The sequence below is a fragment of the Notamacropus eugenii genome, chromosome 6 (assembly GCF_028372415.1).
Source record: "Notamacropus eugenii isolate mMacEug1 chromosome 6, mMacEug1.pri_v2, whole genome shotgun sequence".
Classification (NCBI taxonomy): domain Eukaryota; kingdom Metazoa; phylum Chordata; class Mammalia; order Diprotodontia; family Macropodidae; genus Notamacropus; species Notamacropus eugenii.
In genome coordinates, this window is record NC_092877.1 from 40689942 (window position 1) to 40715455 (window position 25514).

General features: G+C 42.0%; 1 protein-coding gene, 1 long non-coding RNA gene and 1 pseudogene across 2 annotated transcripts in view; 1 reads left to right on the top strand and 2 right to left on the bottom strand.

Annotated features, from left to right (window-relative positions):
• Positions 1-11026: 11026 nt before the first annotated feature.
• Positions 11027-11616, bottom strand: LOC140512806 (myosin light chain 1/3, skeletal muscle isoform pseudogene; annotated as a pseudogene).
• Positions 11617-20387: 8771 nt separating this feature from the next.
• LOC140510762 (uncharacterized) lies at positions 20388-22368 on the bottom strand. The gene is made up of 2 exons (XR_011969370.1): positions 21058-22368; positions 20388-20923 (listed from the first exon to the last, which is right to left on the bottom strand). It is a non-coding gene; the product is annotated as an uncharacterized lncRNA (long non-coding RNA).
• Positions 22369-22387: 19 nt separating this feature from the next.
• The window catches only part of NCR3LG1 (natural killer cell cytotoxicity receptor 3 ligand 1), a 45127-nt gene continuing 42000 nt past the window's right edge, over positions 22388-25514 (top strand). The window contains exon 1 of the mRNA XM_072619628.1: positions 22388-22513. The gene's annotated coding sequence lies outside the window, so the exon portion shown is untranslated. The remainder of the gene's footprint in view (positions 22514-25514) is intronic.

Sequence of the window (25514 nt, forward strand, 5' to 3'; positions counted from 1 at the left end):
GGGGTTTCCTGGACTTCGAGGGAAAGATGGACGGCTGTTTTCCCTTCAAATAGGAGGGTGGGTAGTCGTTTTCCTGCCAGCCTGAGTCGCAGAGACTCTTAACTAAAGTCCCCGAATGGAGTCACGGTCACAGCGTGGGTCACTGTACCCAAGCAGAAGAGCCAACTTGCCTGGTGAACTCCACAAACCTTGCATTTCTTCACAAATTTCCGTTCCGCCACTGCAACGGCCGCCTAATTGGTCTCCCAGGCCCCTCTGTACGCATCCTGTACACAGTTGTCCAGGCAAGGAAACTGAAGGTCTCACTCCGTGCACTTCTGCCCTCCTATGTACTTATGTTTATACACATCTCCTTCTACAGGATTTGGCTTCTTTGTAAGCAGAGGCTATTTCAATTTTTGTCATTGTAGACTTGGAGGTGTGCAGAATCGTCCCCTTCTTCTTCTCCTCCTGGGCTCCTCTCTGGTCCTTCACCTCTGGGACATCTATGGCTCAGAGAATTGGGGTTGGGGAGTTAGAGTTCAATACAAACAAGCTCCCAGAGGGTGGACTGGGCTGGTGGCTGAATGGGTTGGTGACCATCTCCTGCCCACTTTCCTTGCCAAGTCCTGGGTCTCACGCATGGGCTCTTAGAGCTAAGGGATTTTCCAACCCTACTTCTTCATTTGATATTGCAGAAAACTGAGACCCATAGAGGGGATGAAATTGTTACAATAATTCACAGAGGCAGGAGATCAGGGATTGGAATTTGGGTCCTTCTCCTCCTTTCCCATAGCCCAGCCCCTGGGAGTGAACCAGGAGGAGGGCAGTCTGGGAGTGACTATGAACTCTGGAGATTTTGCTGTTGTTTGTGCTTCATTCTTGAAGAGGACCATGACCTCAGGAAGATGATGTCAGAACTTGCAGGTGAATTGGATTTAAATGAGGCAGGGCTGTGCAGCGTCACCAGCTTCACTTTCTCCTCTGAAACAGACTCTAGAGTGAGTCTCAAGAGGGCACTGGGTTCCAGCAGTTCCTTTGTAAGGCTTCCCCTCCAAACCCCCAACCTATCCTCACCCTTTTCACCCCCCCCCCTTTTTGGTGTGGTTTGTGCCCCAACCCCTGTGACTCACAAGACCTTTGGTGTAGGAAGGCTATATTAATTTATTTATTTGATTCTAAGAGACATTTCTCCCATGAATGTTCAAAAGTTTACAGGCATTGAAATCTTCACATTTCCTTTTTATCTCAATGAGATCTAAATCCTCCTCAAAATTTTCTCTCCATACTTAGAACTGAACACTTCACTCACCTCCACTACTTTCTCAGTGGGAAGTCTTTAAAAGGCTCTCTAATGCCTTATACTGAATTTGGAGTCAGAAGCTGCAGGTTCAAAAACTCAGATCAGATATTTGAGAGCCCTATGACCTCTGACTAAGAGGTCATCCTTTCAGAGACACATCTGAAAAATCAAGGGATGGGATTAAATGAAGCCCTTCCCAGCTTTAAGTCAATGATCTGATACTTTCTCATTTTCCAGAATTGCAAGTGTGTGGAGCTCGGTACCTGTGAGATCCTGGTTTGAAGATAACTTATAAGTGTGTGGTGGCCCAGGTTCTGGCCAGGAGAAGGGTAAGGCTCACTTGTTAGGGTCCAAGGGCAGATGGGAGGAAGATGAGAGGGGTGGCCAGAATGGAGGCATCCTACCTTAGAAATAGCTGAGAAGTGCCAGCACCTAGCCCAGATCCTTGATGCTCCAATGTGCAGAACTCCAAGTCATTCTTCCTTCTTTCTCTAGAAGAGTACATGGCCTGAAGTTTTTCCTTCCAACTCAACTCTTGTCTTCATCCATGGGAACTGCAGTATGAATGACCATGTCTCCTCAAACACCTATAGAGAGATGGATGAGAGATAGGTGAGTAGAGAGGAATAGATGGTAGAAATGGATAGAGAGATAGCTGGATAGAGAGTTAGACAAAGAGATATGTTATGGATAGGTAGAGAGTGCATTTATGAGGTGCTTCCTATGTGTCCTGCACTGGGCTAAGTCCTGGGGGTACAAAGACAAGAAAACAAGGGAGCCCTATTGTGGAGGAGCTAGCATTCTAATGAGGAAGACAAAACTCAAAGGGGACTTGGAAAAGAGGGAAGGAAAGAAAAGTGTCCCTGAGGGGGATGGAGCAGGCCAGAGGCTGAACCAGAAATGGAGAGGGAGTGAGCCAGGCCTCATGTGCCTGTATTAAGTCTAAGTTCATTAAACTCCTCCCTCCCATGACCTTGAGCTTCGGTCTACCTTACCACAGTAAGAAGGCAGATGAAATTCAGTTTTATGCTGATAGTAACAATCCAAAGCGCTTTTATGACTTTCTGAAAGCTATTTATGGACCAAAATCCTATGGTGCATCACAACTACTCAGTGCTGATGGAGCCACATTGATTAGTGATAAGGTCATGATCCTAGAGAGATGGGCTGAAAACTTCCATAGTGTTCTCAACAGACCATCATCAATCAATGCTGAGGCCATTGACCGTTTACTTCAGGTTGAAGTCAATCCCTCCTTAACTGAACTTCCAACTGAAGAAGAGGTTTTGGGGGTCATTAGGCTCCTTTCATGTGGCAAAGCACCTGGTGCTGATTCTATTCCAGCTTAGATTTACAAGGTAGGGGGACCATTGCTCATACAAAAGCTGACAGAAATATTCCAGGTTACAAGCCAAGAAGAAGTTATCCCCCAGGAGTTCACAGATGCCTCCATGGTCCATCTCTATAAGGTTAAGGGGAATAGATTGTCCTGTGGCAATCATAGGGGGATCTCTCTCTTAGTCATTGCTGGCAAAGTTCTTGCTAGAGTTCTCCTTTAATAGGCTGATCCTTCACCTGGAAGATGGTCATATACCTGAGAACCAGTGTGGTTCCAGAAAGGGCCAAGGAACGGTCAATATGGTGTTTGCTGCCTGACAACTCCAGGAGAAATGTCAGGAGCAGAACAGGTCTGCACACAACATTTGTAGATCGGACCAAGGCCTTTGACACTGTTAGTTGCGAGGGCTTCTGGAAAATTATGTCAAAATTTGGTTGCCCAGAGAAGTTTATCGGTGTTGTATGTCAATTTCATGATAGTATGTTTGCCCAGGTTCTGGATAATGGACAATGCTATCTTGCCTTCCCAGTCACTAATGGAGTGAAACAGGGCTGTGTTCTTGCTTCCATGCTTTTTAGCATGATATTCTCATGTTGACAAATGCTTTCAATGAGGATGAACACAGCATCAAGGTCAACTACCGTACTGATGGCAAGTTCTTCAATTTGAAAAGGCTACAAGCCAAGCCCAAAGTGAAGAGAGTGTTGGTGCATGATTTTCTGTTTGCAGATGATTGTGCACTCAATGCAGCCTCTGAAGCTGAGATGCAACAAAGTATGGATCAATTCTCTGCTGCCTGTGCTAATTTTGGCCTAAAAATTAACACCAAGAAAACACAGGTGCTCCATTAGCCACCTCCACACCATCTATACGTGGAACCATTGGTTACAACAAATAGAGAAGGTTTGAATGCTGTGGATAAGTTCACTTACGTTGGTAGTGTACCCTCCAGGATATACACATTGACAATGAGGTTGATGCACTCATTGGCAGAGCTAGCTCAATATTTGGGAGGCTCTGAAGAAAAGTTTGGGAGAGAAGAGGTATTAGACTAACTACTAAACTGAAGGTCTACAGAGTTGTTGTGTTGACCTCATTGTTATATGCTTGTGAAACATGGACAGTCTACCAGCGCCATGCCAGAAAACTGAATTGCTTCTATGTCTTAGGAAGATTCTGAGGATCGCCTGCCAGGATAAGGTAGCAGCAACTGAAGTCCTTGCTTGAGCTGAACTGCCAAGCATTCAAACTATGCTTCAGAGAGTGCAGCTCTGATGGGCTGGCCACGTTGTTTGCATGCAAAACGTATGTTTGACAAAAAGACTATTTTATGGAGAACTTGCATGGGGCAAGCAATCACATGGTGGCCAGTAGAAACGATAGGAGGACACTCTCAAGGTCTCTCTCGAGAACTTTGGATTTGACTGTGCAATATGGGAGACACTGGCACAGGACCACTTAGCATGGCATGCCCACATCAGAAATGGTGTTGTGCTCTTTGACCAAAGCAGAAATGAGACAGCACAAAGTAAACACAGGATGCTCAAATTTGGGATCTCCACCCCAAATATTGGACTTTCTGTGCCCAACCAGTGGTAGGGGATTCTGAGCTTGTATTGGTCTGATCAGTCACTGTCAGGCCTAGGGCCTAAGGGCTACCCGAGTCTTACCTTACCTATCGCAGGTCTTCGGCTGGCCAAACCGGATAAACATAGGAGAGAAGAGACTTTCCAGAGTCGAACAAGGGTTAGGCTTTATTCAGGGTCTTGGTTACATGTGCAGGGGGAATTCTTCCTGAGGAGAGAGGAATCTCCCAAGGAGGCAAAGATCTTACAGTAAGAGAATGGAAGTGGAAGAGGGAGAGAGGAGAGGGGAGAGGGAAGAGGGAAGAGAGGGAAGGGGGAAAGAGGGGCCTTCTGTCCTCTAAGGGCCCCTCAGCGCTAAGAGCGCCTTCAGGCTTTCCTGACCCTACTTAAGCTCTCCCGCCGCATAGTTTGCACCTGAATACCGTGCCTGTTAGACAACAATAGGTGTGCTCAGACCCCGGGCCAATCTCGAGGGCAGGGATGCTCTCTCCCAGCATGTTTCCCACGTGAAGAGGCGGAAATGCACGAGATAGCCCAGTCTCACACCTCAATTCCCTGCTGTTCCCTGGGGGGCCTCATGAGAACTCTAAGGTTTAGAAGTCCTCACCTTTACCTGCCCGAGACTGTCCACATGGAACTGAGCTTATACCCCCAACAAGTCACAGTCAGACACACTGAAATTTCACTTAATCATAGAGATGTCATTTTGGTCCTCTTTGAAGAGGAAGCACAACAACCACCACCTTAGCCACTGGCAGGGATGGTCACACCTTAGACTCACCTATATCCAGAACTGGGCCACCTCTCTCCATGATTTTGAAGTCATAAATGACCTTTTCTTATCACAACCCAATGTTTTTCATCCCTCCCTTAATCTCCTTCCACCTAAAGCTAGTCTTCGTTGTCACAGTGAGTGACCTTTAGACCCTTTATCCACCCTGTGCTCCCAGTCTATTCCCCCTGCTCTGGCCTCACATTTATCTCTTCACAGCCTTGACTCAGGGCTGCTACAAATTCTGAAAGATGAAACAATCCTTGCCCTAAAGCAATACAATGTAATTTTAAAAATCCAGTCTCACCTGGCCCCTGCTGCTAAAACTTGTATTCCTCCTTGATTTTTGGTCTTCCCCTCTCCTCAGTGACTTCTCTTCCCATCCCAGTGTCTGCTGACCTCTCTCTCTCTCTCTCTCTCTCTTTCTCTCTCTCTCTCTCTCCTCTTAGCCCATGTCCTTGCATCTTACTTTCCTTTCAAAACAAGGGTGAAAAGCTGAGAAATCCCTCTTATTCCCATTTTCTGCCTTAAGAACTCTATACATTTTTACCCACCCTCTGTTCCTTCATTTTTATTTTTCGGTAGCTAGGTGGTACAGTGGATAGTGCCCTGAGCTTAGAATCAGGAAAATCTACATTCGAATTTGACCTCAGATACTAGCTTTGTGACCCTGGACAAGTCACTTCAGCTTTGTCTACCTCAGTTTCCTCAACTCTAGAACTGGGATAACAATAGCACTTATTTCCTAGGGTTGGTGTCAGGATCATATGAGATCATATTTGTCAAAGTACTTAACACGGTGCTTGGCACATAGGTCCTTAATGCTTATTCACTTCCCTTCTTTCAGTTCTCTTTCCCTCCTCCTTGCAAAGGCCAGACCCTTTAGATGTGCCCGCTATCCCACTGTCTCCTTCAGGAGCTTGTTTAGATTTAGGAAAGGCTTCTCATGGTGAAGCTGAGTTTTAAAGGAAGCAAGGGATGCTAGTAGTCAGAGGTGAGAAGGGAGCTCATCCCAGGCATGAAGGACAGCCTGCATGAAGGCATGGAAACTAGAGATAGACGAGCACTCTTCCTCACTTCCATGTCCAATCAATTGACCTGAGTTCAAATCTCACCTGATATACTTAATAACTGTGTGAACATAGACAAATCATTTAACCTTTCACTGCCTCAGTTTTCTCATCTGTAAAGTGAGGATCATATTAACACCTACCTCCCAAGGTTGCTATGAAGATTGGGTGAAATAATAATATCTGTAAAGCACTTTGGAAACCTTAAAGTGTTATTCAACTGAGATAGCTATCTTACTATAACATCTCTTGCCTCTAGACCCTTCTCTACCTTCACACAGCCTTTCCCCTGGTTCAGGCACTCTTCACTTTTTTCCTGGCCTACTATAAAGACCTCCTCATCTGCTGTTTGCTCATCTTCTCCCCACTTTCCAGTCCATCTATTGTTATACAGCCGCCAAAGTTTCTGGTCTGACTGCCACTTCCTTGAGCAAAAACCCTCAGTAGCTCACTATTACCTATAGGGTAAAATACAGTCTCTTTAGTTTGGCATCTCCACAGTTTTTAGCCCTATTTCTTACTGTTCCCGTGCATGAACTCTATGTTTCCACCTAAGCCAGAAACAGTTCTTTTCTAAACTCAGTATTCCATTTCCCACCTCAAAGCATTTGTATAAATCATTCCCTAGTCCTGGAATCTTCCCCCTCCTCTCCCTCTCCTCTGCCTCAGACTCTTCATCTTATTTCAAGGTTCATTTCAAGTGCCACTTTCTCGTTGATGCCTTTACTTTTCCTCCCAGTTCTTAGAGCTCCTTTTGGCCTTCATTTTCCTTGGATATTATGGTATAACACACAGGTAGAATGCAGTCTAAACTAGTAGAGGGCCAGGAACTTCTACAACCGTACCCTGGAGATTTTGCAGGATTGGTTCCAGACTACAGCAATAAAGCAAATATCGTGAATCCCATGAATTTTCTGGTATTCCAGTGCGTATAAAAGTTGTGTTTACACTGTACTGTAGTCTATTATGGGTCCAATAATAGTAGTATGCCTAAAAAAACAAAGTACATACTTAACAAAAAAGTACTTTGTTGCTAAAAAATGCCAACAATCACCAGCCTTTGGGAAATCGTAATCTTTTTGAAGGTGGAAAGTCTTGCCTGGATATTGATGGCTTCTGACTGATCAGGGTGGTGCTTGTGGAAATCTGGGGTGGCTCTGGAAATGTCTAAACTAGAAAACAGTGAAGGTGGTCACATTCACTAACTCTTCCTTTCACTTAGAGGCCACTGTAGGGTTATTCACTGGCCCAATTTCATTATTGTTGTGTCACAGGGAGAGAGAGAGAGATGGTCAGGGGATGGTAGAGTCACAAGGTATACATTAATTGATTAAGTCTGAAATCTTGTATGGGCTTGGTTCTTGGTGCCCCAAAGCAATTACAACATCAAAAATCACTGATCGCAGATCACCACGACAGATATTACAATAATGAAAAATGTGAAATATTTGTGACAATTACCAAATATGACACAGAAATGATGTGGACACATGCTGTAGAAAAAATGGTGCCAAAACACTTGCTGATCCAGGGTTGCCACAAACAATTTTTAAAAAATGTAATATCTGTGAAGCATAATAAAGTGTAATAAAACCAAGTAGACCTGTACATAAAATAAATAAATTTTGCGTATAAATACATAAAATAAACAAAATTTATTTTGTTCAAATCTGTGTACTGTTTTTTATCTCCAATATATAGCCCAATCCCTTGAACCTAACAGAAGCTTAATATATGCTTTCTGAATTAAATCTGCCGCATTTTGTAACTCTATTGCCTCACCCTCTTGGTGCCACACAAGGGCCTGATGACTTTGGTTTGAGCTCACATTCTGTCTACTCTCATTCTTGTAGGTTCCCTGGAAGTGAGGATGGAAGGTTCAGATTGTATCCCCCAATGCAAATGTCACCATCCCCTGTGTGTTGTCTGGTTATGGTTCTCGACTCCTGGACATCAGTGTCATTGGAGTCAGGTGATTTCTGAGAATGTCAAACTCTGACAAGGAAGCCAGTCTTTGCATACAATGGAAGAAACCAGACTCAGTTCAGACCAGGAGCCAACATCTCAATGTCAGTGCTAAGGAGGGGAGATGTCTCACTTCACCTGTCTCATATCCAGCTTCAGGAAGCAGAAGAGTACAGGTGTGAAATAATCATCCCTTCTAACAGAGTCCAGGGAACAGTCAGGCTGGACATTGTGGGTGAGTGAGAAGGCCTCTGGTCTTTAGTGTACCCTGTGTGTTGGATGGTTGACAGTTGGAAATGTCCACTTGGACAGAGGGTGGAATGAGATGGTGTACTATATGTTAATTGATCAGCGAATCACTAATAATAGCATTCCTTTCTAGAGCCCTTTGAAATTTACAAAGCCCTTTCCTCACAACAAGCCTATGAAGCAAAGATTATTATCCTCCTTTTATCGAGGAGGAAACTGAGGATCAGAAAAGTGATTTGCTCACATTTACACAGAAAATTATTCAAGCTGGGACTGTAACCCAGAGCTTTTAGCCTCCAAAGTCCATTGATTTTTACCCTGTACCTCAACCCAGAGTATTTATTGAGTCCCCTCTGAGTACAACTCATGACACTGTCTAGTAAGATGGGCTGCAAACTTCCTGAGTGGAGCAAGAACCTACACATAGGAAATTCTGAATGTCTGGTGCATTGAAATATGGGGCAGGGGAGAGATTCCAGGGGCCTTGCAGTTATGTTTTTATTCTCTCTGACTCTGGAAAGGAAATTTTTACTCTGTGTTCCTCTGATTCATTATCTAAAAAATAATCCTGAAGAACAATTTTTTCTTGTTTGATATTGATTCAGTATAGATGAAGAGCACCCGTGTGTGTGTGTGTGTGTGTGCGTGTGTGTATGCGTGTGCGCATTTGTGTGTTTTGGAGTGTGGGGGAGGATATCCTTTAATACTTGAGGGGATGGTGAAAGTGAACCTTCTGGATCATTGCCTAGCACAGTGCCTTGCACATAGTAGGAGCTTATTTATTGACTGACTGACTGGCTTCCAGCGTGCTTCCAACATGGCTCAACCCTGAATCCTATCTGCCTACAGCTCAGTCCTCCAGGATTCTGATGCCACAAGAAACTGTAGTGGAGGAAAGGAAAGCATATATCTTGGAGTGCACTGTGGCAGGGTTCTACGCTGAATCAGTTCAAATCTTCTTGATGAAAGTGGTTCCAGGGATTCACTCTCTGATATGGAGATTTTCCAGGGCATCCACACAAGCTCCATTAGCAACGATGATGGCACATTCAATGCCACCAGTCACTTTATTCTTCACACAGTTTTGGAAGACAATGGAACCATCTACCAGTGTGTGGTTACCCATAAATCATCCTTGATAACCATTGCAGAGTGGAACTGTCTTGACTGTGACAGGTATCTGTCCTCCCTAGTTTTACAGATTCTTAAATTCAATGTAGTGTATTTTTTATGTTGTTCTTGTTCATTTGAAAAACTAGGCTTAATTGTATATTGAATGATGTAATATACCTTACTCATTCCCTCTGTTCTTCTCCTGTTTGCCTCTTTTTCTCTCCTTTTCTATATTTCTGTCATTTTTGGTTGATCTCCACTCTTTTCCTCATTTTGCCTTTTTCCTTTTCTTTTTGCTTTTAGCTTTTCTCCTGTTTTCCTCTGCTCTTCTCCTGTTCCCGTCCTCTCCTTGTTTCCATCCTTGACTTTTTCTTTCCTTTGCTGTATATTCTCTGTTCTATTTCCTCCCTTTGATCTTCTTCCTCCTCTCATCTGGACCTCTCTATCCCTGCATTTCATGTTGATATTTAGTCACAACGGGCTTACTTTGTGGTATTACATTGCATTGCCTGAAAGTGATATCTAAAGTTATTCTAAGCTTTGTGTCATATTGAAGCCTGAGGCTCTACCATAGACTACATAAAATTCTTAGTATATGGGGAGGATGACAACACAGTCCAGGCACATGGGACATGTAGGCTACCACATACATATGAGATTCTATTTTATTTTATATAATAAAAATTTTACCATGACCACTTTCCAAGAGGACTGAGGGAGTGTGTACATTGAAACAGAGTGGTAAGTGAGATATTTATAGGTAAAGGAGAACAGAGGCCATGTAAGAAAAACAGAAGGATTAGATCCTGCCATGGACCTAGGGTGGACCGATTCTGATATTTGGGGAACTACCCTGGTTCAGCTCCAGACCTATGGTAGGATTAATAGAGCTTTTCCTCAGGGTTAATGGGCTCAACAACTTATAATAATGATTTGAAGAGTCTGGAATTTTAAAACTTTTTAGTTTTTTAGGGAACATGAACTCTTGTGGAGTTGAAAAACTGGGCTTAGTATTTAATTAGTAAGAAGAGTTAATCTAGGAAACTCTCAGATGGTGTACTTCTTTTCTCTGACTTCACTATCCATATTCCACATGAGCCTTTCCTGGTCCTGACCTCAACCTCTTTCACCATATGTCATGCTGTTAGTCTCCCTAGCAGTAGATTTTTAGTTCTCTGTAGGGGTCAATGTTCTGTGACCTCTTTTTCTCTATCATGAGAAGTCACAGAGTCTCTCTCTATGGAGTCTTGTGTCCTGGCGTTGCATCTTGTTGTAGTAGTAGAGAGGGATGCCTTGGGTTCTCATCAGCACCTCAATTGCATTATTTTCACACCATGAATTACAAAGTTGATTTGAGCATGTCTTTGGTGCTGCTTATCCCTGGTGCCCAAGTTGCTTATTCAACTAGGCCAGTCAGATCTCTACTTGCTTTTTTTTTTTTGACCAAAGTTATTTATTGATTGTTAGATTCTTTCAAGGGTACACATTTACATATGGTGGATAGCACAGAAGGAGAGATAACTTAGACTGGAGACCTGTAGAAACTTTGTCCAGGTTGCTTGCTTTTGCAAACATTTGTCTTGTGCAGCAGGATTCCAAGGAAACTCAAAAGGTACATAAAAAGTATAGTATAGTCCAAATTCCTTTGTTTTTTCCTGCCTTGTTGGTCAACTGATCTGGAAAGTTGAATGTGAATGTTCCTAAAGTTTATGGCTTAAGGTTCCAGTCAGTCTTCATAGAGATCACTTGTTCTTGAGAGTTCCATTTATATGGACATGATGTGTTTGACAAAGGCTTGATAATTGATGCAGCCATTGGAGTCTTCTTGACCTGCCAATAGGGCTTCCACCTCCTCTTCCTTCATCTTTTCACCCAGGGTAGCGAGCACGTTGTCAAGTTCAGCACCCATGACCATGCCATTGCCCTCTTTGTCAAAGACACGCAGCCCCTCAACGAAGTCTTCATAACTTCCCTGGTCCTTGTTGTTGGAAATGGCCTGCATCATGGGCAGGAACTGCTCAAACTCAATTTTTTTGGCATTCTTCTCTTCATTGCTGGGGTTTCCCAGAACTTTCTTGACCTCTGCATCAGCGGGGTTGGTACCCAGAGCATGCAGGACATCACCAACTTGGCTTAATGTGATCTTACTTCTGCCAGTTCTGTCAAAGAGGAGGAATGCCTTCTTGAAGTCAGCAATCTGGTCAGCACTGAAGGACATGATGGAGATATTGAGAAGCTGGAGATGTGAGCTGAGGGCTGCTCCTGTCCCTGAGTCAGATCTCTACTTTCTAAACTGAGTAAAGTGGCAGGAAGCGTTTTTTATTTGTTGTTATAGAGAATCTTAGAGAAATTGGACACTTGTGTATTTCCTCTTTTGGGAGAGTCAAAAATAAAGAACATCCACTGGGAGAAAGAGCCAGAGATGCTAGGGCTAAGTTAATCAAGGTGTATGTCAAAAAATGCCAACTTTGAAGGGGAAGAAATTGGAAGTCAATCCCTTGGGGGTCCATAGCTAATAACATTGATACCATAACATAAATACTAGGTAGTTCTAAGTCAGTATCCTTCAAGGGCAGTGAAACTTAGTGGTGATGATCATTGAGATAGCCATCTGAATTTATTCCCTTCTTTCATTTGCAGAGCTCTCAAGTTCTACAGTCTGGATGATTGTTGCCTTCATACTACTGGTGATACTAGTGATATGGTTATGTTTCTTTATTTGGGAACATTGTAGAAAAGGTAAGAGACTCTTTAGGGTGATGAAGGGAAGGAATACACTGGGAAATGTAAGTGATCTTAAATAAAAGATATCAACAAAATTTATTTTAAAAACTTTTAACAAGAGAGGGAAGGAGCTGAATTGAGCCCAGCATCTCACAGTCAGTTGGGTGGTCCCTAGGAGGAGTATGGGGGAGCATAGAGGAGATGAATAGGGATACTGAAGGGAATACACAGTGTTGGTGTTTGTCACCATTCCAAATGTAAGTCTTTACTTGTATTAGACCTTACTCTTAGGAGAAACTCCAAATTTAATTCTAGAACAAATCCATGTTATGCTAGAGAGTCTTTGATGTTGTCAGTTTGGGGAATGTAATAGTGTCAATCCATCCTCATACTTGAAAAGGAGTTCTGTGTTGTAGAAATTAGGATTTCCTAAAGCATCACCACCAGTTTAGGAAGATCCAGATTTGAATCCTGACTTTGATCTTATCTTGGATCATTCATTTAAACTCTCTAGACCTGGGTTCTTCATCTCTAAAATGGACTATATGACCTCTAAGGTCTTTTGCAGCTTTAATAGTCTATGATGCTGAAAGATCCATGACCTCATTGCTGTAGGTTCCCTTTCAACCAATGCAGGTCACTCACAGTCGCTTCCCACTTTACTATACAGTCTTAGCAGTCAACACTCCCCAGTGGAAAACTGTTTTATTCTTGAATGAAATTATAAGTTTTTCTTGAGAACAGGGTCTAATACAAGGAAAGAGCTTCCCACCCCCAGCTAAAAAGCCTCTACTAGCCAGACTTGTCCTTAGATGAGAGATGAAACTTTCACCCCAGACTTACTCTCCAGACTTTACCAGCTCACAAGAACCACTGGCATAGACTCTGAAAATCCAGGGTTCCCCCTCCATACTATGAAAATTAAGGTCTTGGAAGAGGATTCTACTAGATGAATTTTATTAATGTAAGCACTGTAATTCAGATTTCTCTCATTTTAGGTGTTGTTAAAAATTTTTTATTATGATTTTGACAAACGAATATTTTTATGCGCAAAGAACTGAAGAGGATTGGAAATCATGAGTTTCCATTATGTAATACTTGTTTTTCAATAATATATGGACTTTTGGTGGCTTAGGGTAGTGAATGAAGAGCCAGCCTTGGAGCCAAGAAGAAATGGATTCATGTCAGTCTTTTGACACACGCTGACTGTGTGACCCTGAATAAATCCTTTTACCTCTCTGGGCAATGCTCTAAGACTGCAAGTTGAAGAGAAGGTGCCAGTTTGCATTGGAGAAGGGAACTTCCCCACCTGGGAGTTCTCTATCATAATGAAATCACAGTTGTCTTTCCTGTCCCTGTCCCCTGGTATAGTTCTTACTGTCCCGTGTGTATGCTTATGTTCACTTCTGAACTTTCTCCTGTTCTCTTTTACATATTTTAATAAATTTGTATTTTTAATAGTACCTTCATAGATAATTGCCATCAAATTTGTCCCTCATCAGAGGACTCTGAGATAGATAGCAGATGTACTCTCAGTCCCATTTCATAGATATGGAGACTGAGGCTGAGAGAAGTTAATCAAGCAATCAACCTATCAATCAGAGTTTATTAATGTATTAAGGACAAATTAAATGCCCACAGTTATACAGAAAATTCATGAGAGATTCACCTTTCCTGACTCCTTCTGTTATCTCTGGCTATATTTGCTGTATCCAAGAAGTAGGACACATATTGGTAAGGGGAGGGACCTGGGTGACCCACCAGGTCCCTGGAGCCTGGCAGCAAAATCCAATGCATGGAATGATTGGACCAGTGGTCCAGGGACCCAGTTGCTTCTGTGACTCACCAGGCAAGTATGTCCCTTTCTAGATCTCAATTTTCCAATGTCTAAAGTTGGGACAATGAGCTGAGGGAGGTGAATTTGCTCAGAATTGCTGTGACTCCTCTGATGGAAGCAGAAAATACATCCCTATAAAGATCCTGCTTCCTTCTCTCTTGGAGATGCAGAGAGCCTTTCCCATCCTCCTCCATGGTCACCAAACTTGAATCATAGTTGGAAGGAACCTGGATCTCATTCAACCCCTTCACTTTACAGTTGTAGAAATGGAGGTCCAGAAAGAAAGAAATTCTTAACAAAAACTCACATCCAAGCACACAACTCCTACTCAAAGTACACAGCATGATGCTTCAAAAAACAAAACTGATAATAATAAATTATTTTTCTGTTCTGCTGTCAGGTTCAAGGAATCTTTCCCTCATCACAGCCCCTGGCAGGGAATAGTGTAGACATTCTTACTTTCATTTTGTAGATGAAGAATCTGAGAGTCAGAGTCAAGTTCCCACATACAGTCAATGGCAGAGGCAAGACTTAGGACCTAGGTCTTTGAATTCTCAGACTAGAGCTCCTCCCCACATTGAGTGGGCTCATTCTCTCTATTAGTGTCTGTCCTTGGCCCTGATAGGATTGGGAGTTGGGTGGGGTGGGAAGTCTCTGACTCAGCTGTTTGATTTGTTTTTAGCATACTCAGGATTATACATCTCTCTCCTCAGTGGCACCTGACTTGAGCCCACTCCCAGCAACAGAGTATCTCAAACACCATGAGCTGAAGACTTTCCACTTTGTGATTTGGCACTACAGGCCCAAACCTCTGATGCTCAAGCTTTTCCTAAAGACCAATGCCCTGAGTGAGGAAGAGCTCCTCATTAGGTGGACGACTCAGGCTATGAAAAGTGAGGAAAATCTAGAATCCATGCAGCTGATAGAGACAAAGTTCACCTTGAGTGCTGTAGTACAGGACCTATTCTTTGGAATATCAGGTAGTCTCACCTTGGTGTCTGATCTGGCTGCATTCCCAGAAGTAGATCTCCTTCTCCAGGTGGAACATTCAGCCCTCAAGATCCCCCTCAGAAGGAAGATCCATCTGAAGTTCATAGGTAGGAGGTTACCTTTAATTGCATTCTAAAGGTTATTCCCACATTTTCTGTGGCTCTAGAGTGTCTCAAACAGCTTGTGTTTAAGATAATCAGCCTGGATGGAAAGGTAGCAATGGCTATGTCTGTGTAAAAGGAGAGAAGAGTCCTTTATTCTATTCCATTCCAGTCCAGTCCAGGCCAGTCTAGTTCACTACTGTTTCATAGAATTGTAGACTTTCAGAGCTGGAAAAGACCTCTGAACTTACTTTTCCCCACTTTTACCTTAGCAATTATTCATTCTCTAGGAACATTATACAGTTTATATTATGCTAACACTCTTAAAATTTATAAAGATTTTCATTACAACAACCATGCCATTATAACAATAGCTTGAATTTTTATAGGACATTGGGTTTATAAAGCACTTTATAAATACGATCTAATTATCTCTTCACAACTCTGGGACATAGGTGGTATTATGGTCCCCATTTTACAGATGAAGACATTGTAGAAGAGAGAGATTAAGTGACTTGCCTGGGCTCACGCAGCTAGTTAAGTGTTGGAGGCAGTATTTGAATTCGGACCTTCCTGACTCCAGGTCCAACATTCTATCTACTGTGCTACCTAGGAGATATGTCATTAACCCTCCTTTACAGGTGAGGAGATTTCTCTGATATACAGAGAAATTAACTTGGTACAACATAACTTAGCACAACATAACTTGGCTTAACATAATTTGGCACAACAGAGCTCGGCACAATTAAGTAACTTGGCACAACATGTATAGCAAGCATTGGAAGTGATATTTCTCACATTGTAATATTTCTCACTAATCTCTGCTTGAAGATCTTTAATAATGGAGAACTCATTACCCACATACAGAGCTCAGTCTTATTTTTTTTTTAAATAAGACTTCTTATTTTTCTTCTTACTTTTTCTTACGTTTAATATTATTTTTTATTTTTAAATTTTATTTGATTATTATTTTTGATGAGAATGCTTTTAATTTTCCCTCCCTTTCATCTCCATCCCAAATAAACAATAACAGTAGCTCTTGTAAGAGACATGCACAGTCAAGCAAAGCAAGTTCTCTTGTTGGTCATGTCCAAATATGTGAATCTCAGTCTGCATCTTGATCCATCACCTCTGTGTGAGTAGGTGGATAGTACCCTTCATCATCAGTCCTCTAGAATCATGGTTGCTCATTACATTGATCAGATTTCCCAAGTATCCTATAGTCATTTTTCTTTGTGATGGTGTTATTGTACAAACTGCTCTGTTTCTGCTTGCTTCCCTCTGCATCAGTTCGTACAAGTCTTCCCAGCTTTCTCTGAAATCATCCATTTTTTCATTTCTTGTGGCTCAATAATTCTGTAATCCTCTTCACTTTATGGTCTGCATATGACAATTTTACCTAGTTCTGCCCTCTAAGGACAATAGAAATAAATGTAACCACTTTTCTGAAGGCTATCCCTTCAAATACTTAAAGACAGCCATCATGTTGTTTCTTGTCCAGACAAAACATCTTCAGCTATATTGGCTGATTGATGAATGGCCTGGTCTCCACTCTACCTCTGCCTTCTTCCTTTGCACATGGTCTCGCTGGTCAATGTCTGCTCCAAAATGTGAGAGTCAGAACTGATCACCATACTTCACTTATGAACAACTCAAGGAAAAATGGTGGCCACTAAACCATACATAAGGATTCAGTTAGAAAGTCACATGTGAACATTATCCATGTTTTATTATATTTTAATTTAGGGTTAGCAATCATTCTGCAAAAATATTAATATTTGTTAAAAATTATTTCCCAATTACATTTTAATCTGGTGTAGGCCATATTTGGGACTGATGCTGGCTGTATTATGGCTTCTGCATTATATGTTTGACATGTCTATTCTAAGCAGGGTATCTATTACCTATAGGGGTGGGAGTGGGGAGAGGGCAGTATGTGGTGTGGCAAACCTAGCTTCTATTTTCAGCAGCTTATTGTGTAATAATAACAATAATAGGAATCTTGTAGTGTAAGTGTGTTTAGTACTTTCAGGTTTACAGAATGTTTTCCTTACAACCACACAGAGAGTCTATAAATAGTTAAAATGTGAACTCCCTGTGGGCAGGGACTCTCTTTTGCCTATATTTGTATCCCAGTGCTTAGACCAGCACCTACCACATAGTTGGCATGTAATAAATGTTTGTTGACTGACTGAGTCATGATGAAAAACTGTCTCAGAGAAGTGAAGTGCTTTGTACTGAGACAACTAGTAAACACTGGTCTGAGTAAACTCAGACTTCAACTTAAGTCTCTATAGCAAAATAGAATTTAAATACTTGAAACTCCTAGAAAAAAAATGTAATAGAGAATTGAAGTGCAGTGCACTTAAGTAGAGAGTAAGTTTTCATGCTATTTGCATAGTATTTCATTTTGTGGTCTCATTACTTTCCAGGATGTTAATGATTATTTCTATGAAGGTTATTCTCACATCCCATGTATCCACTCTCAGTCTCCCCCCTGACTTCCAATCTTGAATCTCCAACTGCTTATTGGACATCTTGAAATGGATTTCCCATAAACACCTCAAGCTCAACATGTCAAAAACTGAACTTGTCATCTTTCTTACAAAACCCTCCCCTTTCTTTAACTATTCTATTACTATGGAGGACCCAATCATCCTCTCCCTTACTAAGGCTCAAAACCTAGGTGTCATTCTTGACTTCTCACTTTCAAACCCTTACCCCTCCCAATATTCAATCAGTTGCCCAGTCCTGTGAGGTCTACCTTCATAACAATTCTTATATGATTCTTTTTTCCTTGTTTTCTTTTCTTTTTAAAAATTTAATTAACTTATTTGTTTTCAGTTTTCAACTTTCACTTCCATAAGTCTTAAATTTTCTTCCTCTTCCTCTCCCCACCCTCCCCAAGACAGCATGCAATGTTATAAAGGTTCTTGTTGGGGGTGTAAGCTCAGTTTTCACGTGGACAGTCTTGGGCAGGTAAAAGTGAGGACTTCTAAACCTCAGAGTTCTCACGAGGCCCCCCAGGGAACAGCTGGGAATTGAGGCGTGAAACACGGGCTATCTCGTGCATTTCCACCTCTTCTCAGTGGGAAACTTGCTGGGGAGAGCATCCCACCTTGAGATTGGCCAGTGGTCTGAGCACACCTGTTGTTGATTAGCTAGGGGCTGAGAGCACACACGGTATTCACGTGCAAACTATGCATGGGGAGAGCTTAAGTCAGGACAGGAAAGCCTGAAGGTGTTTTTTTGTGCTGAAGGGCCCTTGGAGGGAAGAGGGTCCTTCCCCTCTTCTGCTCCCATCCTCTTGCTGTATGATCCTTGCCCCTTGGGAGGAGGAGGATTCCTCTCTCCTGAGGAAGAATTCACCTTGCATATGGATATGTAACTAAGACCCTGAATAAAGCCTAACCCTTGTTCGACTCTGGAAAGTCTCTTCTCTCAACACGTTTATCCGGCTGATCACCAAAGACCTGCGAGAGGTAAGAAGGCTCAGGTAGCTCATCGGCCTCTAGGCTGAACAGGTTCTACACATACATTCTTATTAAACACATTTTCACGTTAGTCATGTTATGTAGAAGAATTAAAATGAATTGGAGAAACCATGAGAAAAACCAAATGAAAACAAAATATAACACAACAGAAAACAGTCTCCTTCATTCTGTGTTCTGATTCTATAGTTCTTTCTCTGAATGTGGTGGCATTTTATCTCAAGAATCTTTTGGGAATGTTTTAGGAAGAAATTAAAACTATCTATAGTCATATGAAAAAATGCTCTAAATCACTATCGATTAGAGAGATGCAAATCGAAATCAACTCTGAGGTACCACATCACACTTATCAGATTGGCTGACGTGACAAAACAGGAATGACAAATGTGGGATAAGATATGGGAGAGTTGGAACACTAATTCATTGTTGGTGGAGCTGTGAGCTCATCCAGCCATTCTGGAGAGCAATTTGGAAATATGCCCAAAGGCCTACAAAAATGTGCATACCCTTTGACCCAGCAATATCGCTTCTAGGACTGCATCTCAAAGAGATAAAAAAAAATGGAAAAGAGTCCCACATGTTCAAAATTATTTGTAGCACCTCTTTTTGTGGTGGTCAAGAACTGGAAATCAAGGGAATGCCCATCAATTGAGGAATGGCTGAATAAGTTGTGGTATATGAATGTAATGGAATACTATTGTGCTGTAGGAAATGATGAACAGGAAGACTGCAGAAAAATCTGGAAAGACTTATATGAACTGATGCTGAGTGAAATGAGCAGAACCAGGAGAACATTATACACAATGTTCAAGGACTGTTTCTGATAGTCTAAGCCCTTCTTATGTGATTCTTTCTCTTCTCTGACACTGCCACCAGATTATCTTGATGTAAGCCTCATGACTCAACTATTGTAGCCTGCTGGTTGGTTTCTCTTCCTCAAGTTTCTTCCCACTTTAGTCCATTCTCTACTCAGCTACCAAAGTGATTTTTGAAATGCAGAATTGATTATGTTTTGAGCCACTCACTGCAACCCTCCCACCAACCAACTCCAGAGTGTTGCTATCACCTCCAGGATTAACCATAAAATTCTCTGTTTGGTATTTAAAGCTCTTTGTAACCTCTTCCTGCCTCCTAGGTTTCTAGTCTTCTTTTTCTTGCTCTCCTGCACATACCCTTCAGTCTAGTAACATTACTTTCCTTTCTGTTCCTTGCACAAGATACTCCATCTCCTGGCTCTGGAGATTTTCACTGATTGTCCCTTATTCCTGTACTGCTCTCCCTCTTCACCTCCACTTCCTGGTTTCCCTGGCTTCTGTCTGGTCTCAGTGAAAACCTCACTTTTGTGTTTTGTTTTTAGTTTTTCTTTTTACAAGACGGTTGGGATTAAATAACTTGTCCAGGTTCGCACAGCTAGTAAGTGTCAAGTGTCTGAGGCCGTATTTGAATTCAGGCCGTCTTGATTTCAGGGCCAATGCCATCTCCATTGTACCACCTAGCTGCCCATGAAAATCCCACTTTTTGTAGGAAGCCTTTCCCAATCCCTCAGTGCTAGTAAGTTCTGCCTGAAATGATCTTGAGCTCATCCAGGGGATATCTTGTTTGTACATGGTTATTTGCATGTTGTCTTGGTCATTACATTGAGAGTTCCTTGAGGGCAGGGATTGTTTATTTTTGTCTTTCTTTGTATCCTCAGAGCTTACTATAATGCCTGACCCATTTTGAATACTTTTTGACTCAACAACATATTGGGCAATATGGACAATAAATAGAGTTCATAAAGCCATAGAAGTTAGAGCAGGAGGGAATTCAACAATCATTGGATCTTAGATCTAGAGCCAAAGGGACAGACAGAAAGAGGTCTAACAGCATCCATTTCACTTCCTTTATTCAGAAGATTTAACATGATCATTCAAAATTTCACCAAGGGCTTCTCCATTTGCTGAGACTAGCAGTCTTTGAATCAGCATATCCAGATGTCTCCCACCACACAAAAATTCCTTAATATCTCGAGCTTCATAAGAGATTCTATGGTCAGTGACTCTGTCCTGAGTGAAATTATATGTCCAAATTCTTTCTGACTGGGCTCTTGTTCCCACCTGCAGTTTTCGAACACTCTGTCTTTTATTTTGTTTTCTCTCAACAGTCTGCTGGTAGAGTTTAGCTCTTAACACATGCAAAGTATTCTGGATCTGTGATCGTTCTTGCTGGCATTCAACTACTAGTCCTGTGGGGATATGAACAATTCGGACCAGAAATCTTTAAGCTAAAGTTAGATGCACATCAACATGTGGGGGATGGTGTAGAGGGGAAGTGTGGTCAGATTCAGGGCTTGATCTACACGGCCTCTGAAGCTCCTTCCAACTTTGAGGTTTTCTGATTGTCTGTGATATGATGAATCTGCAATCTAATGAAAGGAAGGACAAATATGGAAAGAACTGTGAAAAATATTTTTCAGGGAGGATGGAAAATTTTAAGGAAAGTCTTCAAGGTGCAAACGGAAAAGAAAAAGTATCTGAAGAAAGAGAAGGGAAGCCTTACCTGAGTGTTCCTCTTCTCTGACTGTCTTCGTTTTTTGCAGCCTGGCTTCCAATCTCATCATCACTCAACTGGCCCCATTTTGTCCAGGATTATCAATGATTTAACTGCTGAATCTGATGGCCTTTTCTCAGTCCTCCTCTTTGTTGACTTCTCTTGAGCCTTGGACACTGCTGATCACCATTTTCTTGGATTCTATCTGCTCTCTGGGTTTTCATGCTTTTTATTTTTTTTCTTTTCTTTTTTACTCCCAGAATATATAGCCTACATTTGTCTACATTTGTGTCAATAAATATTTATTGACCGACTTTTTTTTTGCTACCTCTCTGACTATTCTTTCTTAGTTTTCCTTGCTGGATTAACCCCCGCTGTCATGCCCCCTAACTCTGGGTGAACTTTGATAATCTATCCTCTATCCTCTACACTCTCACTTCATGACCTCTTCAGCTGCTTTGGATTCTTCATCTCTGTGTAGGCAACCTTCAAATCTGTATATTCATGCCTCCTCTCCTATTCTACATTCCAATTGCCTATTGAAAATCTCAAACTGGTTATCCCATGGACATCTTCAAATTGGCATGCTCCAGGGAGGTCTCATTATATTTCTTCCCATTACAACTCCATCTTCCTCATGCCGGTGGGTACCACTATCCTTGCAATCACTTATGTTCACAACCTGTATTATCCTTGACTTCTCACTCTCCCACACTTCACATAAATTACAAGTTGCCAAGTTTTCTAGAGTTTATCTCCTTGACATCTTTCAAAGTCATCCAATTCTCTCTATTTACAAAGCTACCACTCTACTTCTAGCCCTCATTGCCTCTGTGGATGTAGAGTGACTCCATTTTGAGAACTGCTCCATTTTGTTCACACATATACGAACTTTCCTATTAGTTCTCACAATTCGAGTAACTCAAAAGAGGACACCCTGACCAATCGACTCCACTCTTCTCCAGCCCTAGAAAAATACTGCTCCCTCTCTGAACTCTACCGAAGCAGGAGAGCCGGATGCTTTGGTGAACTGCAAAAACCTTTCGTTGCTTTGCAAATTTCCCTAATTGGTCTCCCTGTCTCCTCTAACGCATCCTTTACCCATCTGGCCACGCGAGGGAACCGGGGGTCTCACTGGGTGAGCTTCTGCCCTGGTATGTACTTCTATTTGTGCCCATTATCTTCTCCTCCAGGATGTAGCTTTTGTAAAAGCAGAGGCTATTTGAAGTTTGGTCGTCGCAGCCCCGGGGCCTCGGGATTTTCCTAAAGCACAGGTCTCACTGAGTCACTCCCTCGCACGGTAAAGTCCTGAGACTAGTGTTTTGCTGTTTAATTAGTTGCCACAGACATCCTGTCTAAAGCCTCACCCGTTTCCTATTAAAAAAACGAAACTAGGAAGCTCGGGGTTCCGGTACCCCGATCTGCAGCCATGGTGGGGGTCGTTTGGATCCTGTGCTCCTGGAAGGTAGGACAGGAAATGGGGACAGCGGATGAAGAGGAGAGAAAAAAGCACTCTGGAGCCGAGGAGGGGGAGGGATTCTCTTGGCGTTAGTTGTAGCCCCAGTCAGGGGTTCGGAGAGGCTTGAAAGTGGGCAGAACAGGTCCGGTCTACTTCCCTTCCCCTCCTCCCTTTCCCCTTTCCCTCTCTTCCATCCCTGGTTTCTCTCAGACCCTTCACCTCGGGGGCATCTATGGGACAGAGAACTGGGGTTGCGGAGTTGATTCGATACAGACAAGCTGCGGGAGGGCTGACAGAGCTGGTTGGTGAATGGGGCTCCTCTTGCACCCTCTCCTCGTGTGGTACGGCTCTCACACATGTGTTCTGAGAGACCTAAGGGGAGGAGAGACCTAAGGGATCGCCTTCATTTGGTACTGGAGGAAACCGAGGCCCAGAGAGGGGACGAGATGATTAAAATAATTTACACAGGCAGCAGAACAGGCATTGGAATCTGGGTTCTTCTCTTCCCTTCTCAGAGTCAAGGCCCTGGAAATGAGCCAGGAGAGTACTCTGGGTGTGACTCTCAGGACTCTGGAGTGAGTCATTAGGACGCTGGGTTCCAATACTTGTTAGACTTACTCTCCCTTCCCTCCTCCCCCTCCTTCCCCTTGGAGCACATGCCCCATCCCCCACTCCTCTACGGGGCCAGGCACAACTTCTTCTATTTGTTGTACGTTCTTTCTCTAAGCCATGTGACTCAGAAGACTGTCCTTACTGGGGAGGCTTCTTTTGTTTATTTGATTCTAGCAGACATTTCTGTCATGAATGTTCCCAAGTTTACAGGCATCGATATCTCCCACAGCCTTCTCATCTCATCTCATCCCAACCCTCCTCAAACTCTCTCTCCATACTCAGAATGGAGCACTTCACTTATCTCCACTGCTTTCTCCCTGGAAGGCTTTAAAGGCTGTCTAATACCTTATAGTAAAAGTATTGAATTTGTTGTCAGAAGATGGAAGTTCAAAGTCCCAGCTATTCTATTTGAGAGTTCTGTGACCTCTGGCTAAGGGGTGCCTCCTCCCAGAGAGATATCTGAAAAATCAGGGGATCAGATTAGATAAACTCTAAGACCCTTCCCACCTCTAAATCAATGATCTGATCCTTCCTCATTTTCCTGAAGATTTTATGAGCCAGAGTGGCCACAAGACATGGCCACAAGAGATCACCATTCTGGTCTACCATACTTAAGCAGAAGCCAGGACTGGGTTTCTTTCTTTCTTTTTTTTTTTCTGTACACCACAAAATAAAGGGCCCATTTCACACCAAATACACATTTACCATCCATCAGTCAGATCTTTACTGAGTCTCTGGGATTAGTCCTGAGAGGTGGCCTCAATGTCAGGAACCTGAGTTCATGTCTTTATAGTGACACATACTGACTGTGTGACCCTGGACACCTCAATTAACCACTCAGTAGTCTAGAGAATTTTCAAGACTGTAAATCATAGAGAAAATTCAGGAAAGAGAAGATTAGTAAAAATCTAGTTCTTTTTGTTGACTGCCTTTTCTAAAGGCAAATTTTAGTGACTGGGGGATGAGATCCCATTAAAACAAAACAAAACCAAATAAAAAAACCCCCAGCAGTTAGCTGTGAAAAATAACCTGCTCTTAGGAGAATCCCATAATTAACCTAGAACATATATGTATAGTTCCAAGAAAAGATAATGGAGAACCTAGATCCAAGGGTCGAGTTTTTCCATTTCTAGCATGGCCAACCTGCTTGTTGTTTCTGAGACCAAAATAGTATCCCTCAAAACAAAGCTTTGGAACTTCAGCTTTGATTTTTTAAATTGCCTTGATTTTTTATGCAGAACGGTAATGACCATGTTAACAGATTCCTTGGATTCTCACTACAGAAAGTCTTTAAGATAAATAGTTTTTACTAATTTTAGTTATAATGAAGGAAAATGCATTGTACCAGCATTGTTGTAGGCGAACAGTTTACAATATTGTCCTTTCTACATAACAGCCTTCCTTCCTAAGAGTCTTTAAAACTCTTCATGTTATTCAAATGATGATCATTTTAAATGAAAAAAAAAAAAGAGATATCACAAGAAATCACATTGGAGTTTGCTGTGAAGATCTGCCTATCTTTTTTTCTTTTCTGCATTCATGGAATATTTCCCTAAATTTTATGTATTTTAAATGATAAACTTCAGTAGGTAGTGTTGACCTGAAAACTTGGTTAGAGAAAAGGCAACAGGCTAAATGCATACATTTTATGATTTAATTAATTAATCAATTCCCCATAAAGAAAATGGTTACATAGCGCTATGGAGCCAGGATCAGAACTGGCTGACTTAGTACAGAAATTGACTGTCTTAAGTACATTTTACCATGAGAAAGGAGTTCTCACATTGTAAACACATTGTAATTGGGTTTTGTGATCCCAGGCTATGGGCACCTTCCTTCCTTAGCATGCCTTTGTGATTCAAGGCAAGGAAAAGTCCCATCACCCAGACTGCAGACATCCTGTCCTAAACAGGCCTTTGAAATTGTTTATTCACAACCCAAGGTGTAGGCATCCTCTAAACAAAGGAGACTATTAGGTCCAGACTCTTCTTAATTCAAACTTTGGCCCTTATTAAAGTCTAAAATTTATATTAAACATTATCAGTAGTTAGTGGACTTCTTTTCTTTATTTAATTAGTACAATTTAACTCTCCATTAGATGATTTTATTGCTTTGATAGAAACAATTCATTTTCCTTATACTTTACCACAAGTTCATGGTTTATCTGTGTGCTTGACAAGTGGGAGAAGAAATGTGATTCATCCTGGTTTTGTGAAATATTCTTCATAAACCAGCTTGTCCAAATTCTGTTTTTTTCCGTAGTCTTCAATTTTAACCATCTTTGTTTGAGATGATGCCAGAATTGTACATGCCATTTTGTTATATTAGTGGTTCCTTGATTTTCTTGTGCATCTCCGACCCCACCCCGACACACTCCCTTTCAGTGTTAGGGCAA